Consider the following 17061-nt stretch of genomic DNA (forward strand, 5'->3'; position numbering starts at 1 on the left):
GGATTTGAACTCTAGTGTCATGGGCCCAGAGCTGGGTTTTATACCAATATCCATTTGGCCTTTCCAGTGGGCATAAGTGTTTACTGTGAACTTAAACACTTTACCAAATACTGTTCATCCTTTACCTAATTTAATCCTTTTAACAAACTGTGATGCTCTGAAGTAGGTACTATTATTATATCCATTTTTATAGATATATTAACCAGTCTGGTTTTAGCCTCAGAACTGTTACCTACAGCTGATGTTGCCTGTAAACCATGCTCCATTTTTTTTTTTTATAAAAACTGACATACAGTTTATTTACAATCCATTTTTCTTTTGTTTTTGTTTTTTTATGTTTCTTAAAAGTTTATTACAACAGTCAAGATTTGTATTCATTCTGGGAATTCCCTGGCAGTCCACTGGTCAGGACTTTGCACCTGCACTGTGAGGGTTTGGGTTCAGTCCCTAATGGGGGGACCATTTGTTTTCTTCCACTAAATTGTCTGCCAAGATTTGCGTTTGGCAGCTGAAGACCCTTTTAGAAGTGTACTTTGGATGTTATCCTTAGTTTCATGCAAGAATGAGCTAAAGTCTGATATAAAAGAGGTATTACATTATCCTTTGATTCTTCAAAATCACTTCGTTCACAGATGAGAAACTGTCCAATTGAACCACAGGTTGACCAGAATCTCCCGAGGGACAGAGTCGTATACTCACATTGAATTCCAAATACTCTTGAATTAACTCATTAATTAGAAGGTTTTCATGAGACAATGGTGGTCAGGGTTCCCTTTTATCAGCAAGGGCATTGAAAACGTCAGCTCAAATCCTCGCCCTTAAATGCCGCAATACTTTTCTTTTTCCCAAGGTGTCCTTTAAAATGGCCTTCAGCTCCGCGGCAGTTGCCAGTTTTCAACAGCCAGGGGTTTGCCTGCAGTCCATTTTTTTCTTGACAATGTTTGTTTTTGCTTCCAAGAGAACTGTTTCACTGAATGCTACGTGAGACGATCATCTCCTGTGGGGTCTGATAACAAAATCATGTGGGATTTGGTAACAAAATCAGGTTTGAGCTTTGAGATAACACTAATGGGAAAACGCTTTGGGGAAAAAGTTCCTTTGTTATTTATGGGGCTGTTTTGTAAAACCAAAACAAGCTGAGAACAAATGCATGTTATTAATGCAGATAAAATAGTTCCTAAGACACTATGCAATCATCTATAAGCTGAGTTTTATTCATATTGTTCCTTTTTCTTACAAGAAAATTTTGAAAATCAGAATAATTAATATGTGCGTGTGGAGCAAAAGTATTTAGGAAGCTCCATGTTAATAGAGAGCTGCAAGAAAGACAAATACACAGAACCTGTCTGTGAAGTTGAACACAGGACAAGATGGAGACGATTTATGATGCCACAGCCAGATAAGATACTTCCTGAAGCACAAAATCAAGAAAATAAACGGGCAATTGTCCTTCTTTTGAGGCTTAGTCATCATGACAAATTTTTCTTGAGGGATGAAAAATTTGACTGAATCAGAACAAGAATTCTTAGATTACAGGTGGCTAACAATATGCTGAGTGGAATAAAATAGAATAAGGTTGTTGGTCATTCACGGATTTGTTGAATATTTATTGAACAATCACTCTGCCTGGATTGTATAAAACATCAAGGTCAGATCCATGGGCGATAAAAAGAAGTAGATGACTTCCATTGGTCCTAGCCCTTGTAGACAGAAGACAGACGTAAAAAAATACTTTCATCCCAAAGCTGTCTATGAATGGTAGCATATTGAAGGAAAAGGGAAAGTGAAAGTCGCTCAGTAGTGTCCAACTCTCTGTGACCCCATGGACTATACAGTCCATGGAATTTTCCAGGCCAGAATACTGGAGTAGATAGCCTTTCCCTTCTCCAGGGGATCTTCCTAACCCAGGGATGGAACCTTTGTCTCCCGCATTGCAGGTGAATTCTTTACCAGCTGAGCCATAAGGGAGGATGAAAAAGACACTGAATATTTTACAATGTTAAGATAGACTTTCCTGCTAGTCCAGTGGTTAAGGGTCTGTGCTTCCAACTCAGAGGGTATGGGTTTGATCCCTGGTCGGGAAACAGTGATCCCACATGTCTCGTGGTGTGGCCCCCCAAAAAGATAGGAAACCCCACTGTGAATTGGGAGAAAAAATTTTCTCTTAAAGAGAGGCCAAATAAAATAAAAGCTGACAGGGAATACCTGACTATTGGTTGCAATCCTGACACCCTTTCAATTTCTTTTCCCAGAACTTTCTTGGACTTAGCTTTATTATTGCTTCAGGGTCCATAAGATAATAAAGAGTCCTGTATAATAAGTTCCCAATTTTTCCAAAGTTACCTATAGCTAGTATTATTTACAGCCACAGTATTCTAACAGCGGTAGGGAGAAACAGGTCATAGGACAAATCAGGAGGTTATTGCAGCATTCCAAGTGAAAGAGGACGACAGCCTAAGCAAGCTTGAAGACATTGAGAAGGAAAAGAAGATGGGTCAGTTACTGATATCCAAGGCAGAATCAATAACTCTTACTGATCTATTTGATAGGACAATGTGGCAAAGATAATTGCTATTTGTTTACAAAACCATTACGTTCTTCTGGGCACACTGCTAAACATTGGTACAAGTATTGAGGTGGTGTCGTATGATGAATTCTCACTGTGGAATATAAGTAAAAGTTACGTGTCAGTCTAATCCAAGGCAATTAAGAGCAGATGGTGGTTGAGAGGTGAAAAATCCACATGCCAATGCAGGAGTGGTTCAGAGGTAAAAAATCCGCATGCCAATGCAGGAGTTGCGGGTTTGATCTCTGGGTTGGGAAGATTTCCTGGAGAAGGAAATCGCAACCCCCGCCATTATTCTTGCCTGGGAAATTCTCACGGAAAGAGGAACCTGGCAGGCTGTAGTCCATGGGGTTGCAAAAGAGTTGGACATGACTTAGCAGCTAAACAACCACAGCGAATACTTTCTCCAGTCCCGTTTCTGTCCATCCAGTTAAAAGAAAAGACTCTTAACAATGGTAGTGTTTCCAGATAGATGAATCTTGAATCCCTGAGTCACCAGTCTGTGATTTGTTACTTTTCTAGTGAAATTGTCTTTAGTAGGAATTGTTTTCTAAGGAATCCAAGGTACCCCTAGTTTTTGAAATGTTGCAACATTTTCCTTATTTCACTGTTCTGGACCCAGTTTTTACTACTTCTCAGCTGAGGTACTACTGCACCATCTGTGTTCCACATGGCAAGTTTGCAATTCCCATGTGTGTCTGTGTTTTTCCTGCTCTGTTCTCTTTCTCATCAAGGCAGGACATTCTTTCCAGTGTCCTGCTTACAGGCAGACATCTCCTTTTCAACTGTTTGCGTGCCTCATGCAGGTTCAAGGCTTTTTCTGCTTTATTTCTTTCTTCCATTCTTTTTTCTTTTGGCTATACCTTCGGGCATGCAGGATCTTAGTTTCCAGACCGGGGATCAATCCCAGGTCCCCTGCAGTGGAAGCGCAGAGTTCTAACCACTGGACCACCGGGGAATTCCCTGCTTTCTTCATAGACATTAAAATCACAGCTAATTAGACATTGAGCAAATATTCAGATTCAGGATCTTCTAAGGTCATATGGAAAAGGCATGAGCTTGTTATTACTGACGGTGAATGCTCTTTTCATTTCTTGGATTTTCTTTTTATTTGTTTTGAGCAGTCATGCATAGAGTATGTTGCTGTATTTTTTTATATTCTATACCACACTTTTTTTTTTTTAATTAAGAGAGTTTCCTACTAACTCAGTCTGCTGTGTTATCAGAGACAAAAATACAGGAAGTCTCTTTTGGCTATGTTTACTTGAGGGTTCCATTGGATATACAGTGGATATGTTTAATATTTAGTGGGATATATGGGCCTGAAGTTTGGAAGACAGGTCTGGCATGGATCCACAAAATCAGAATAAAAGCAATGAGTTTGCCTGGATTGACGATACAAAGAAAGAAAAGGAGAAGATTAAAATAATGGGAACGTTGAGAAAAACACTAATATTTAATGAGTAGAAAAATAAAAGATGGTTAAGGAAAAGTCGGGCTCCCCTCAGATGGCTCAGATGATAAAAAAAAAATCCACCTGCAATGCAGGAGACCCGGGTTCAACCTCAGGGTCAGGAAGATCCCTTGGAGGAGGGAATGGCTGCCCACTCCAGTATTCTTGCCTGGAGAATTCCATGGACAGAGGAGCCTGCCGAGTTATAGTTCATGTGGTTGCAAACAGTCAGATATGAGTGAGCAACTAACACTTTAAGGAAAAGTTAGAAAGGATAGTGGTAGGATGAGGGGAGGGAAGGGAGGCTCAAGAGGGAGGATATATATATTTACATATATATATATAATAATGACTGATTCATGTTGTTGTACAGCAGAAATAAGCACATCTTAAAGCAATCCTCCTCCAATTAAAACAAAAAAAAGAGTATGTGAAAGTACCAGGAGAAATAGGCTGCAATCATTGTCAGTTTAAAACATAAAGTCAAGCCCTTCAATTTACAAGAAATATTTAAGTGAGAAGTCAAAAATGATGCAGGCTTGAATAAATCATATGAGATTCTTGAACAGAAGGAGGTCTTCAGCAGTGGCAATAAATTTACTAAAGAAGATTAATCCACTGTCTTTGGTCATAGGTGGTATAATTTTACATAGTTTCCATGATATTGCGACGGGGGCCATAGAAGCAACTGTTGTGGCCCTGGGGCATTCTATTGGCACCTGAGTGTACCCCTGGCTCAGTCTAGTCTAATAAATAGAATACAAAGTGAAAAGTGAAAGTGTTAATCATGTCCCACTCTTTGTGACACTATGGACTGTAGCCCACCAGGCTTTGCTGTCCATGGAATTCTCCAGGAAAGAACACCAGAGTGGGTAGCTATTCCCTTCTCCAGAGTGTCTTCCCAACCCAGGGACTTCTCCTACATTGCAGGTGCATTCTTTACAGTCTGAGCCACCAGGGAAGCCCATAAGTAAATAGAACAGAAAATAATCTCACAAAGCACATACAGACAGTTTCTCGATTCCTCTCCCTCCACCAGGTTCTCTTTTCTCTTTTCCATGTTCTCTCCTTTAGGAATGTGAGATCAATTGGAGAATGAGAGGGATGGCTTGGATTCTGCAAAGGCCACACTAGGAAGATGGCACTGCAGTCCTCCGTCCGGTTGAGTGCGATGTTTTATCAGCAACTGTTTGTCCTACCATTTCTGATGGGCCTGAATCCAGATGCATTGCCTTTCACCATTTTAAGGGCCAAAATCAAGAAGTAGAGATGTTATTCATAGTATCAAGTGCTGCGGAGGGCAGAAGAGGATTCAGATAAATTTCCTAGCTAATAGCAATAAAAGATGTCAATTTAAATTACTGACCACAGTTTTAGCACAAAAAATAGGTGAAAGGCAGACTGTAGCATGTGGAAAATTAAAGAAAAGTTGAGGAGATATAGAAGACTGAGAAATGTTACCATTTTAGTAAGTGTGGCTCAGGAGAAAAGGGAAATAGGCTGGTGACCAGAACAGGAAGTAGGGACCAAGAATGTTTGCTTGTTGTTATTTGATGGCTGGATCATTTGTATATGTTAGGAGCTAAGGGGAAAGTCAGAAAAGAGGCAAATATGGTGGAAAGAAGGATAGGTGAAGAGAGATGTTTCCTAAAGGGAGATGGACACCAAGAGAACAACATTGGGAGAGACTCAGAATATCATCTGGTCAATATTCTCTTTTTTCAAGGATCAGTGTTAGTCGATCGGTTGTGTCCAACTCTTTGTGACCCCATGGACTGTAGCCAGCCAGGCTCCTCCATCCACGGGATTTTCCAGGTAGGAATACTGGAGTGGGTTGCCATTTCCTTCCTCAAGGGATCTTCCCAACCCAAGGATCGAATCCAGGTCTCCTGCATTGTAAGCAGATTCTTTACTGACTGAGCTACTAGGGAAGTACCAATTATTATTATTTTTTTTTGCTGTGCCACACAGCTTGCATGCTCTTAGTTCCCAGATCAGGGATTGAAACAGGGTCCATGGCAATGAAAGCTCCAAATCCCAACCACTGGACCACCAGGAAGCTCCCAAATCAGACTCTTAAAGCAATAATAGGTTTGCGGAATTCCCTGGTTGCCTAGTGGTTAGGGTTCAACTTTCACTGCCATGGCCCAGGTTCAAGTTCCAGGTTCAGTTCCCTGGGGAACTGAGATCCCACAGGCTGTGTGGTGCAGTCAATAAGGGAACTAAAAAGGTTTCAAATCTACTTTGTTATCTAGTTAGTTGGCTTTACTTTTCTACCTAACAAGTTTTCTTAAATTTTCCTGTGCTATTACTTGTGTAATTTATGTCCATTAAAGAAATTATTTTGATATATATTAGTAGAAAGCCCAAATTATCTCATTTTGAAGAATTTATCTTTACAATCTTAAGTTCCTATAACCACTTTTCTCCTACCAAAAATGTTCCTCTTAAGTTAAAGTTTTATTTAAAAATAGGTTGTAATTCAAAAATCAGGTAAATTAGCTCAAAGGAAGAACAGGGATTAATTTATGTTTGTTATTTATATTATTAGTCCCAAAGATGTAACAAGATATGAAATTTAAAGAAACTGAGTTATCTCTAAAAAGCACTTTGGGACTAGTGGAACCATTGTTATTTCCAACAACAGACATGTTAAAAGGTCAAGCTAATTCTCCATTATTCACAGAGTTTGAAATAGGCTAGAGCCAAGAATCTAAAACAGTAAAAGAATCATGCATTTAAGACACCTTTATTTCTGGAAGATAATCGTGGAATTTACATTTGTATATAGAGTTTCTGATGCTTGGGAGCATTTAGACTTTTCCCCCAAAATGAACCTACAGTGTAACTATCTACCTTTTAGTTAGATTCACTTTGGTGCTGCTGTCAAAAACCAGGCTTAGCTAGAGCTACATCTGCCTTATTTAAGGAAATCAATTGTCTTGCTTGTTTATGCTCACTGACTCGATGGACATGGGTTTGGGTAGACTCCGGGAGTTGGTGATGGACAGAGAGGCCTGGCGTGCTGCGATTCATGGGGTCGCAAAGAGTCGGACACAACTGAGTGACTGAACTGAACTGAACTGAAGGTAGGCAATTGCATTGGCTAAAATGGGAATTGGTTTATCATGTAAAAAGTGTTTGTTTTATCATGTCAGTGAAGAATTTACCTAATTAAGTATGGGAAGTAACAGCATTGGTCAGAAATTTTAGGCACTGTTGATAATTAATTTTGTGCTACTATCAGATTCTTACAAACTCTGTGCAGATTTTTTTATGTTCACAATGGATCCTAAGCATTTATCTCTTATTGAATTATTACTATATGTTGCAAGTTCCTCAGGAACATGTTTTTATACAAGGTATGAGAGGGGATGGTCTGCCCTGGTGGCTCAGTGATAAAGAATCCTCTTGCCAATGCAGGGGACATAAGAGATGCAGGTTTGATCCTTAGGTTGGGAAGATCCCTTGGAGGAAGAAATGGCAATTCAATTCAGTATTCTTGCCTGGGAAATTCCATGGATAGAGGAGCCTGGTGGGCTACAGCCCATGGGGCTACAAAAGAATCAGACACGGCTTAATGACTGAACAGCAGCAACAGTGTGGAAGAGAATACAGAGCTGCTATTTGGAGCAGGAAGAAAAACAAAAAAACAAACATGAAGGGCAAGTGAGAGCTCCAAGAGGAAGGGCCCTCTAAAGCGGGACGTGAAGATTAGTTTGCACTTAAGAGGAGTTTGGGGAGTGGCTTTAGGCTCTAGGAGGGGCTTCCCTGATGGCTCAGTAGTAAAGAATCCACCTGCCAATCCAGGAGACACGGGTTCATTCCCTGGGTCAGGAAGATCCCCGGAGGAGGAAATGGTAGCCCACTCCAGTATTCTTGCCTGGAAAATTCCACGGACAGAGGAGCCTGGAGGGCTACAGTCCATGGGGTCATGAAGAGTCAAATATGACAGAGCAACTAAGCACGCACACGTGCGTGCGCGCGCGCACGCACACACACACACACACACTAGACTCTAGGAAGGGACAGTGGAATTCATGGCCCTGGTGTGGCAATCTATAATTAGACTCAGCTTTCAAGATAATGTACCCTAGTTATAGTGCTACATTGTGAAAGAATTACAGATATGTTTAAATCCTGATTCCCTTACCCTTGAGGGTTCTAGATGAGATCTCAGCCCAGTTGTCCTAAGACACAAATAAACATGTCAGTTCACCACAATGTGCCATACATACAATATCATTTTCTGCGTATTATAAAATTTCTTGAGAAGTATTGCCTTAAAATAAATAGTTTAAGGTGTAGCTACCATGTGGAGTAAAAATTAATGAGTGGAGAGAAATGAGGATTACAACGGTAAAGCATAGAAATACCATGAAAGGTCTGAAAGATTTGGGGGGAATCATTTAATAGATGTAGACAAAGAACTAACATGAAAAGATTTGCATTTTTGAAAAAACACTGTATGCTGTGAGAGACTAGACTGGAAGGTCAGCCAAGGAAGACTAGTCAATATACTATCATAGCAACCAGCAAAGAGTAGTGGTTCTTGGACAGGGAAAAAGGTAAGGGGATGAAGAGTGTGAATCAGTTCCAGCATGTTAAAGAGATAGAAAACTATCAAACCCAGAAATTAAGGAAATGCTAGAGAGAAAATAAATACTGGAGAAGGGAAAGATTGACGGCAGGAGGGGAAGGAGGCGACAGAGAATGAGAAAGTTGGATGGCATCATCGACTCAATGGACATGAGTTTGAGCAAAGTCCAGGAGATAGTGAAGGACAAGGAAGCCTGGTGTGCTGCAGTCCATGGGGCTGCCAAGAGTTAGACACAACTTAGCCACTGAACAACAGAGAGACAGGAGGGGTAAAGGTCAAGGATGACATGCAGGCATTTGGTTTAATCCATTAGGTAGGTGATAATAATAGTGGATGTTTACCAAGCACTTTTTAATTTTATTTATTCATTTTTGGTTGTGCTAGGTCTTCGTTGCTGCATGGGCTTTTTCTCTAGTTGCGGAGAGCATGGCTATTCTCTAGTTGTGGGGCACTGGCTTCTCATTGTGGCTTCTCTAGTTGCAGGGCATGGGCTCTAGGGAACGCAGGCTTCAGTAGTTGTGGCACATGGGTTCAGTAGTTGCAGCTCCCAGGCTCTAGAGGACAGGCTCAATAGTTGTGGCACACGGGCTTAGTTGTTCTGCAGCATGTGGAATCCTCCCATACCAGGGATTGAACCCATATCTCCTGCATTGGCTGGCAGATTCTTCAACACTGAGCAACCTGGGAAGCCCTGAGTGCTGTTTTGCTAATTATATCCAGGTGCCTGGCACTGTTTCAAGGATTATATCAACTCACTTAATGCTATAAGTGAGCAATTATAACTCACTTAATGCTCGTCATACTCCTATAAGACAGATACTATAAAATAATCCCATTCATGGATGAAGAAAAAATGAGGCCCAAGGGCAATTTTGTTAGTAAAAGATAAGAACCTGGATTTGAGCCCAGGAAGACTGACTCTAGCAGCCACTTCTTTATTTCTACATTATACCATCTCTGGTGCGATTCACCAAAATTGAGAACATAGGAAATGGATCCAATTTTAGTATGAAACCGATGAGTTCAGTCTTGGACACTGCTTTGGACTGAATTATCCCCCTCCCCCCCCACACCCAAATTCATATGTTAAAGCTCAACCTCCAGTGTGGCTGTATTTGGAGATAGGGCCTTTCCTTTGTGGAGATGTTGAAAATTAAATGAGAATATAAGAGTAGGACCCTAATCTGAAAGATTGTGGCTTTATAAGAAAAGGAAGAAAAAGATTCCTCAGATCACCATCATAGACCACCCAGGACGTAGTGAAAAGATGTCAGCAGATGAGCCCACTGGAATCTCATCATGTAGGCACCCTGATCTCAGACTTCTAGCCTCTACTACTATAAGAAAATAAACGTCTATTGTTTAAAAGCAGCTATTCAATGGTATTTTGCTATGATAGCCTGAGCAGACTAAGGCAAATATGTCCCTGTGAAAAGACAAGGGGAGCTGCATGCATGAATCTGTTACTCAGAAGAGCTGCTGAAATAGATCTGTGGATTTGGGCGTCATCAGTATACGGATGGAAAGTCGAACCATGGAACTTAATGAGATTGACTGGCAAGAGTATCTGTAATAAGGAAAGCTAAGGATAAAGCCCATGGAGACACCAACATTTAAGAAATAGGCAACAGATGGCAAGCTGGCCAAACAGACTGCTTAAGAAGAATCAGCAAGAAAAATAATAGAGAAAAAAAGAGAAAACAGGAGAAAGTAGTATCACAGTATCAAGGAAAGAAAGATGCCGAGAGGAAGGAACAAAGGAACAATGTTAAATGCTACCGAAAATTATATGGAATAGTAATTATCCATTGACTTTAACTATAAGAAATCACTAATTCTTAGAACAAATTTATTATAATAGACTTGTAAAGGCAGAAGCCATATAGAAAAGTAGGAAGACTAAGGGGTTGTTGGAAGTGGTGAGAGTACACCACTCATTCAAAGAGATGTACTTAACAGGAAAGAAGGATAAGAGTAGAAGCTTTTGTTGATCTTAAAACAGGAGAGCTTGAAGCAATATTAAAACTGATAAGGAAGGACAGAATGAAAAGGATAGAATGATAAGAGAGAGGTGGCTCATTAACAGGTGAAGAAGCCCAGGCCTCTCAGATACAGAGATGAACTTTAAAAAGAGGAACACCATTTCTTTATTTTTTTTATAAATTTATTTATTTTAGTTGGGGGCTAATTACTTTACAATATTGTAATAGTTTTTGCCATACATTGACATGAATCAGCCATGGGTTTACATGTGATCCCCTTCCTGGACCCCCCTCCCACCTCCCTCCCCATCCCATCCCTCTGGGTCATCCCATTGCCCCGGCCCTGAGCCCTTGTCTCATGCATCGAACATGGAATGGTGTTCTGTTTCACATATGATAATATACATGTTTCAATGCTATTCTCCCAGAACGTCCCACCCTCACCTTCTCCCTCAGAGTCCATAAAATTGTTCTATGCATCTGTGTCTCTTATTCTGTCTCGCATATAGGGTTATCGTTACCATCTTTCAAATTCCATATATATGCATTAGTATACTGTATTGTTGTTTTTCTTTCTGGCTTACTTCACTCTGTATAATGGGCTCCAGTTTCATCCATCTCAGTAGAACCGGTTCAAATGTATTTTTTTTAATGGCTGAGTAATATTCCATTGTGTATATGTACCACAGCTTCCTTATCCATTCGTCTGCTGATGGACATCTAGGTTGCTTCCATGTCCTGGCTATTGTAAACAGTGCTGCGATGAACATTGGGGTACATGCGTCTCTTTCAGTTCTGGTTTCCTCAGTGTAAATGCCCAGCAGTGGGATTGCTGGGTCATATGGCAGTTCTATTCCCAGTTTTTTAAGGAATCTCCACACTGTTCTCCATAGTGCCTGTACTAGTTTGCATTCCCACCAACAGTGTAAGAGGGTTCCCTTTTCTCCACACCCTCTCCAGCATTTATTGCTTGTAGACTTTTGGATAGCAGCCATTCTGACTGGTGTGAAATGATACCTCATTGTGGTTTTGATTTGCATTTCTCTAATAATGAGTGATGTTGAGCATCTTTTCATGTGTTTGTTAGCCATCTGTATGTCTTCTTTGGAGAAATGTCTGTTTAGTTCTTTGGCCCATTTTTTGATTGGGTCGTTTATTTTTCTGGAATTCAGCTGCAGAAGTTACTTGTATATTTTTGAGATTAATTGTTTGTCTGTTGCTTCATTTGCTATTATTTTCTCACCATTTCTTTAAAAGAGAAGAAAAAGAGAAAAGTGACTAAGGATACAGATGAATCTTTAGACTTAAACACGATGTTAAGAGGTCTCTTATTTGATGGCATATATTTCCTTCAGAATTAGGCATTAAAATGTTCTAAGAATAAGGGGGAAGTTGGGGAGGCATTGCGTAGAAGTTTGCTTTGCTGGTGCAGTGCTGGAAACGTGATATTCATCCATGCTTGGAATTTCACAGGCAGGGGTAAGAGTAGATCGGGATGTAGATTATCACTGAAAGAAAACATTAGAATGTGAATCATGTAATCAGATAGAGGGGAAGGTTGAATTATTGGGAGAAAAACTGATAGGTGAAGATAAAGGAAAACTGTCTAGAATCCCAAGTTTTCTGAAGATCCTAGAATGGAAAATGGAGGTGTAAATGACAAAGACATTGTCACCAGAAAGTAGGATGACTGAGTTGAAGATTTCAAGTTCTTCATGGTGACAAGGTCTAGAGGGTGATCATTGGAAATGAGTTGCTTTTACAAAAGAAATAAAGAAGAGAGTGTGTGAATAGAGAGAGTCTTTTTAAGCAAGTAGACAAAATGGCACCTGAAACTCTCAGATCAACCTCATCCCTTTCTAGTTCAAGCATGAGAACAAAAAGAAAAAGTAATCATTGTCCTCTCACACTGTAGGAGGGAGCCTCAGAAGGATATTTCAAAATCAGGACACCTGGACCCAACACTTGAGAAACCTCTGGCAGCATCCACAAGTTTCCATGTCTTTAGCACTTTACTCCTGCCAAACATAGCCTTCGCTTAGCAATAAGGTAACTGCACCTGTAGACAAGGAGTCTGCAGAGTTGAAAGCTCAGTGAAATATCTGAAGCTGTTTGTCTATCACCCCAACTAAGATCCCCACCTGTTGACACCTCCAGTGACAACATAACCATCTAGGAGAATACCAACACCTTTGTACTTTTTCTTGTTGTTAAAAAGGCTATCTCCTGACGGTGTTGCAGCCTATAGTTACAAGATAGCAATGTTTCCAAGGCTTCTTTCTACACATGTATGGAACAATATGGACATCAATGGAATGATTCTAATGAAAACAGAAAAGTTAAGATCAAAGTAAGGAAAACGTATGGAAGAAAAACTGGCTTTGATCAAATTTTATTATATCAGAAATCAGAATTATGAATGCAGTCTAATAAACCATTCTTCCACCACCTTCAAAACATGAAAAAGATAATTTTTGCTTTTTCCCATTTCTAAAACCACCACTAGAAACTTGCTTTTCCCTGTGTTCCTTCCAGGATATGGATCATTTCTTTTATTTTTAAATTTTATTTTATTGTTATTACTATTATTTTGGTCGCTCTGGGTCTTTGTTGCTGTGCACAGGCCTTCTCTAGTTGTAGAGAGCAGGAGCTGCTAGTTGCAGCCTGTTGAGCTTCTCATTGTGGTGGCTTCTCTTGTTGCAGAGCATAAGCTCTAGGTCTTTAGTAGTTGTGTATGAGGGCTGAGTTGCTCTGCAGCATGTGGAATCTTCATGGATCAAGAATCAAACCCATGTCCCCTGCATTGGCAGGTGGATTCTTATCCACCATACCACCAGGGAAGTCTCATGTATCACTTCTGTCTTGGACTTCTCAATATCTCTTGGGTCGTATTTGAAGACTACTGCCTCTAGATCTTCTACAAGAGTCATGTTTTTGCCCATATTTGAAGGTTAGGTTCTATGGGCTGCTTGTCATCATGAGTAGGTCTCCTGAATATCATTCTACATTCACCCAGGGGTGACTATCTTTTCCAAACATTACTCAATATCCACTTAAATCCTATCAACTCCTTGAAGTCTTCTCTGGTCATCATCAGCTGCAGAGAATTCTCTTTCCTACAGCATGAGCTATATAGCTCAACATGAATTTATTGGATGCCTAATAAGATGCAGGCACTGTACTAGGTTTTGGTAATACTTTGTTGAATAATATGGCTTATATAAACCATAACATTTTCGAACTGTGGTGCTAGAGAAGACTCCTGAGAGTCCCTTGGACTGTGAGGAGATCAAACCAGTTAATACTAAAGGAAATCAACCCTGAATTTTCTTTGGAAGGACCAATGCTGAAGCTGAAGCTCCAATACTTCAGCCACCTGACACAAAGAGCTGTCTCGTTGGAAAAGACCCTGATGCAGGAGAAGGTGGTTGGATGGCATCACCAACTCAATGGACCTGAGTTTGAGCAATCTCCAGGAGATAGTGAGGGACAGGGAAGCCTGGTGTGCTGCATTCCATGGGCTTGCCAAGAGTCAGATGCAACTGAGTGACTGAACAATAACAAGTATAAACAAGGGGCAAAATGCAGAGTAAAGAAATAAATACTTGGTAATTAAACTTTTTGGCAGAGGTTCAAGGTGGAATAAAATAAATTTTTAAGCCTTCTCTTCTACAGACCAAGACTAATTTTCAGAGTATCCCTTACAGCTTTACATATGAAAAAACTGGCCGGAAGGGTCTACAGGGAAGGAACTCACATAAAGGTCATGTGATAAGACAAATCATCTGGCTCACTCCAAAGCCAAGCTTTGACCACTTTACTGAAGCTGCCTCCATAGGGTAGGACAGGACTTATGACATTAACAAGCATTTATTGAGTACTTGTTACAAGCCAAGCATTATGTAAGCATTCATTTAATTCTTATGTCCATGGTATGAAGTGGACCCTATTATCCCTATTTTAAGGATTAAAAAAATTACTGGAGAAGAGGTTAAATAACTCCAGGGTCTCCCAGCAAGTAAAACACAGCCAGTATTCTAAACTCATTTTCTCTGACTGTAAAATTCAAGATCTTTATTATTTTATTTTATGAGCACTTAAAGGTTAGGAATCTAGACTGTAGTCATGACTCCATCATTATGAGTTGTCTGAACCCACAAAATTTCATGAGCTTCAAATACTTGGTTTTTCAAATAAGAAAAATGACATTGTCCATCCTGACATTTTGTGGAACCACGTGAGGTTCCAATGAGAATTATTTCTTAGGTGCTTTATTAATAGTAGATAACAAAAAGTTAAAATTTAGAATAGGTTACTGGCTTCTGAAGAGTTGTCTGTTATCAACTGCTGCTCAGGAAAAGGTCTCTTTACTTTAAAATTTAGAGAGGATGACTTATTTTTAATGAATAGCACCTCAGAAATTTAACAAACAATCCAACAGCTTTATTCTCAATGTAGATTATTTTTTAAAAAACTCAATGTACATAATATGGAGAAGGGGGCTGCGGCAGAAGATGAGATGTTTGGATAGCATCACCAACTCAGAGCAAACTCTGAGAGATGGTGAAGGACAGGGAAGCCTGGCGTGCTGCAGTCACTAAGAGTCAAACACAACTTATTCACTAAACCACAACAACATAATATGGAAAGTTGTCTAACTGGGAAAGTTAAGGCAGTTCTAAGGCAGAGGTGGGCCTGAGGGATTCTTCCTTACCTGGGGCCTCCCACAGGTGTGTCCTGCCCCTTTGCACAGAATACCAGGGCAGTGGGTCTTCTTGTTCGGAGGGAACTTGTATACCAAACCCAGGCAGGGCTCTGGGCCTACGAGGCCGGCAGGGCAGCGAACAGGGCCCTGCATGCTCTGGAGCCCCCTGCACGCTCATGCCCATGACTCGGCTCTTTGTTGAGTGAGGAGACTGGCATGGAGGGGACGAGATTTGTACCCAGGCATCTTGGGTCTTGACTCAGAGATTGCAAGTATCAAGATCATTCTTCGAGTGGTCTGGCATCCAGGATCTTGCTTGAGGTGCCAGAGGTGTGGACAATGATTAAGCAGGAGTTTTCTAGTTCTGGGGATGTCCGGTAATTGTCATGGGGAAGGGCACAGGTGGTGAAGGCCAGTAGCCCCGTGTTATAGACGGAAAGCCAAGGAACAGTGAGACCCAGGGGAGGTGCTTGCAGAGAGCCAACTGGGTCAGGTGTGGGATCCATCCCTTGCACAAGTTACCAGACATCCCCAACCCAAGGTGCTCAGGGCCGTGTATGCTTTTAGCATAAACTAGTCTTGTGGGGTGGAGAAGGCAAGGGCACCCCACTCCAGTACTCTTGCCTGGAAAATCCCATGGACGGAGGAGCCTGGTAGGCTGCAGTCCATGGGGTCGCTAAGAGTCGGACACGACTGAGCGACTTCACTTTCACTTTTCACTTTCATGCACTGGAGAAGGAAACGGCAACCCACTTCAATATTCTTGCCTGGAGAGTCCCAGGGACTGGGGGAGTCTGGTGGGCTGCCGTCTATGGGGTCGCACAGAGTTGGTCATGACTGAAGCGACTTAGCAGCAGCAGCAGTCTTACGGGGATGTTAGTCCAGGGGTTGAACACTTCTGAGCAGCACCTCCCCAACCAAACTGAGGCTGCAGAGCACACGAGGCAGTTCAGGTAGCCACATTTCAGGAACCTAGAATCAGTGGAACGACAGGACCGTCCTCTGGGATGTCATTGCCACAGGGGAGGCAGCCCAGGAGACGATGAGGAAGCCAACTGCATGTGACTTTGGGCACGTCTTCCCTCTTTGGGACTTCATTCACATCTCTAGTGGAGGGGTTGGACAGGAAGTCCAGCCCTGTGATGGGCCACAAAGATGCTCTGGCCTTGTCCCTACCTTCAGGGCAGTAGAAGAGACAGGTATTAGCAGACTCACAGTCCTAGATGACTAGGGTGGTGACAGAAGCCTGTGAAAGCCCAGAGGAAGGAAAAATAACATAACCTGGGATGAGATCGGAATGAAAGAGCCTAGCATACCTGGTCCCTGGGCCTGGCCTGAAAGCAACCCAAGAAATGTTTTATCGCCTTGGTGCTCATCCCTGTCTTCAGGGCTTCCTGCTCATGCAAAGAATGTCTTTCTTTCTCTGAATTTCTGTTGTTTATTGTGGGAGCTTGGCGGCGGGTGGGGGCTGGTAGGGTCAGAGAGCCTAGGGTTCAGGCTGCCCTGATGGCTCTGAGTGTCTACACAAACCTAGATCTTTTCTTGCCCTATCTTTGCTTAAAACTTCTCAAGCCTATCTGCCTTCAGGATAAACTACAAATTCTTCAGCCCAACAACACGTGCCTTGCACAATCGGCCTCCTCTTGAGATTAGGCTAGACTTTCTTAACCTTGGTATTACTGATATTTAGGGTTGGATAGTTCTTTGTTTGGGCTTCCCTTGTGGCTCAGCTGGTAAAGAATTTGCCTGCAGTGA

The 17061-nt window shown here is 41.4% G+C and overlaps 1 pseudogene; it reads right to left on the reverse strand.

Annotated features, from left to right (window-relative positions):
- Positions 1 to 520: 520 nt before the first annotated feature.
- On the reverse strand, positions 521 to 15459 carry LOC145505151 (centrosomal protein 20 pseudogene; annotated as a pseudogene).
- Between the last annotated feature and the right edge of the window lie 1602 nt (positions 15460 to 17061).

The sequence above is a fragment of the Giraffa tippelskirchi genome, chromosome 5 (genome assembly GCF_054371585.1).
Source record: "Giraffa tippelskirchi isolate mGirTip1 chromosome 5, T2T-mGirTip1v1.2.pri, whole genome shotgun sequence".
NCBI classification, from domain to species: Eukaryota; Metazoa; Chordata; class Mammalia; order Artiodactyla; family Giraffidae; genus Giraffa; species Giraffa tippelskirchi.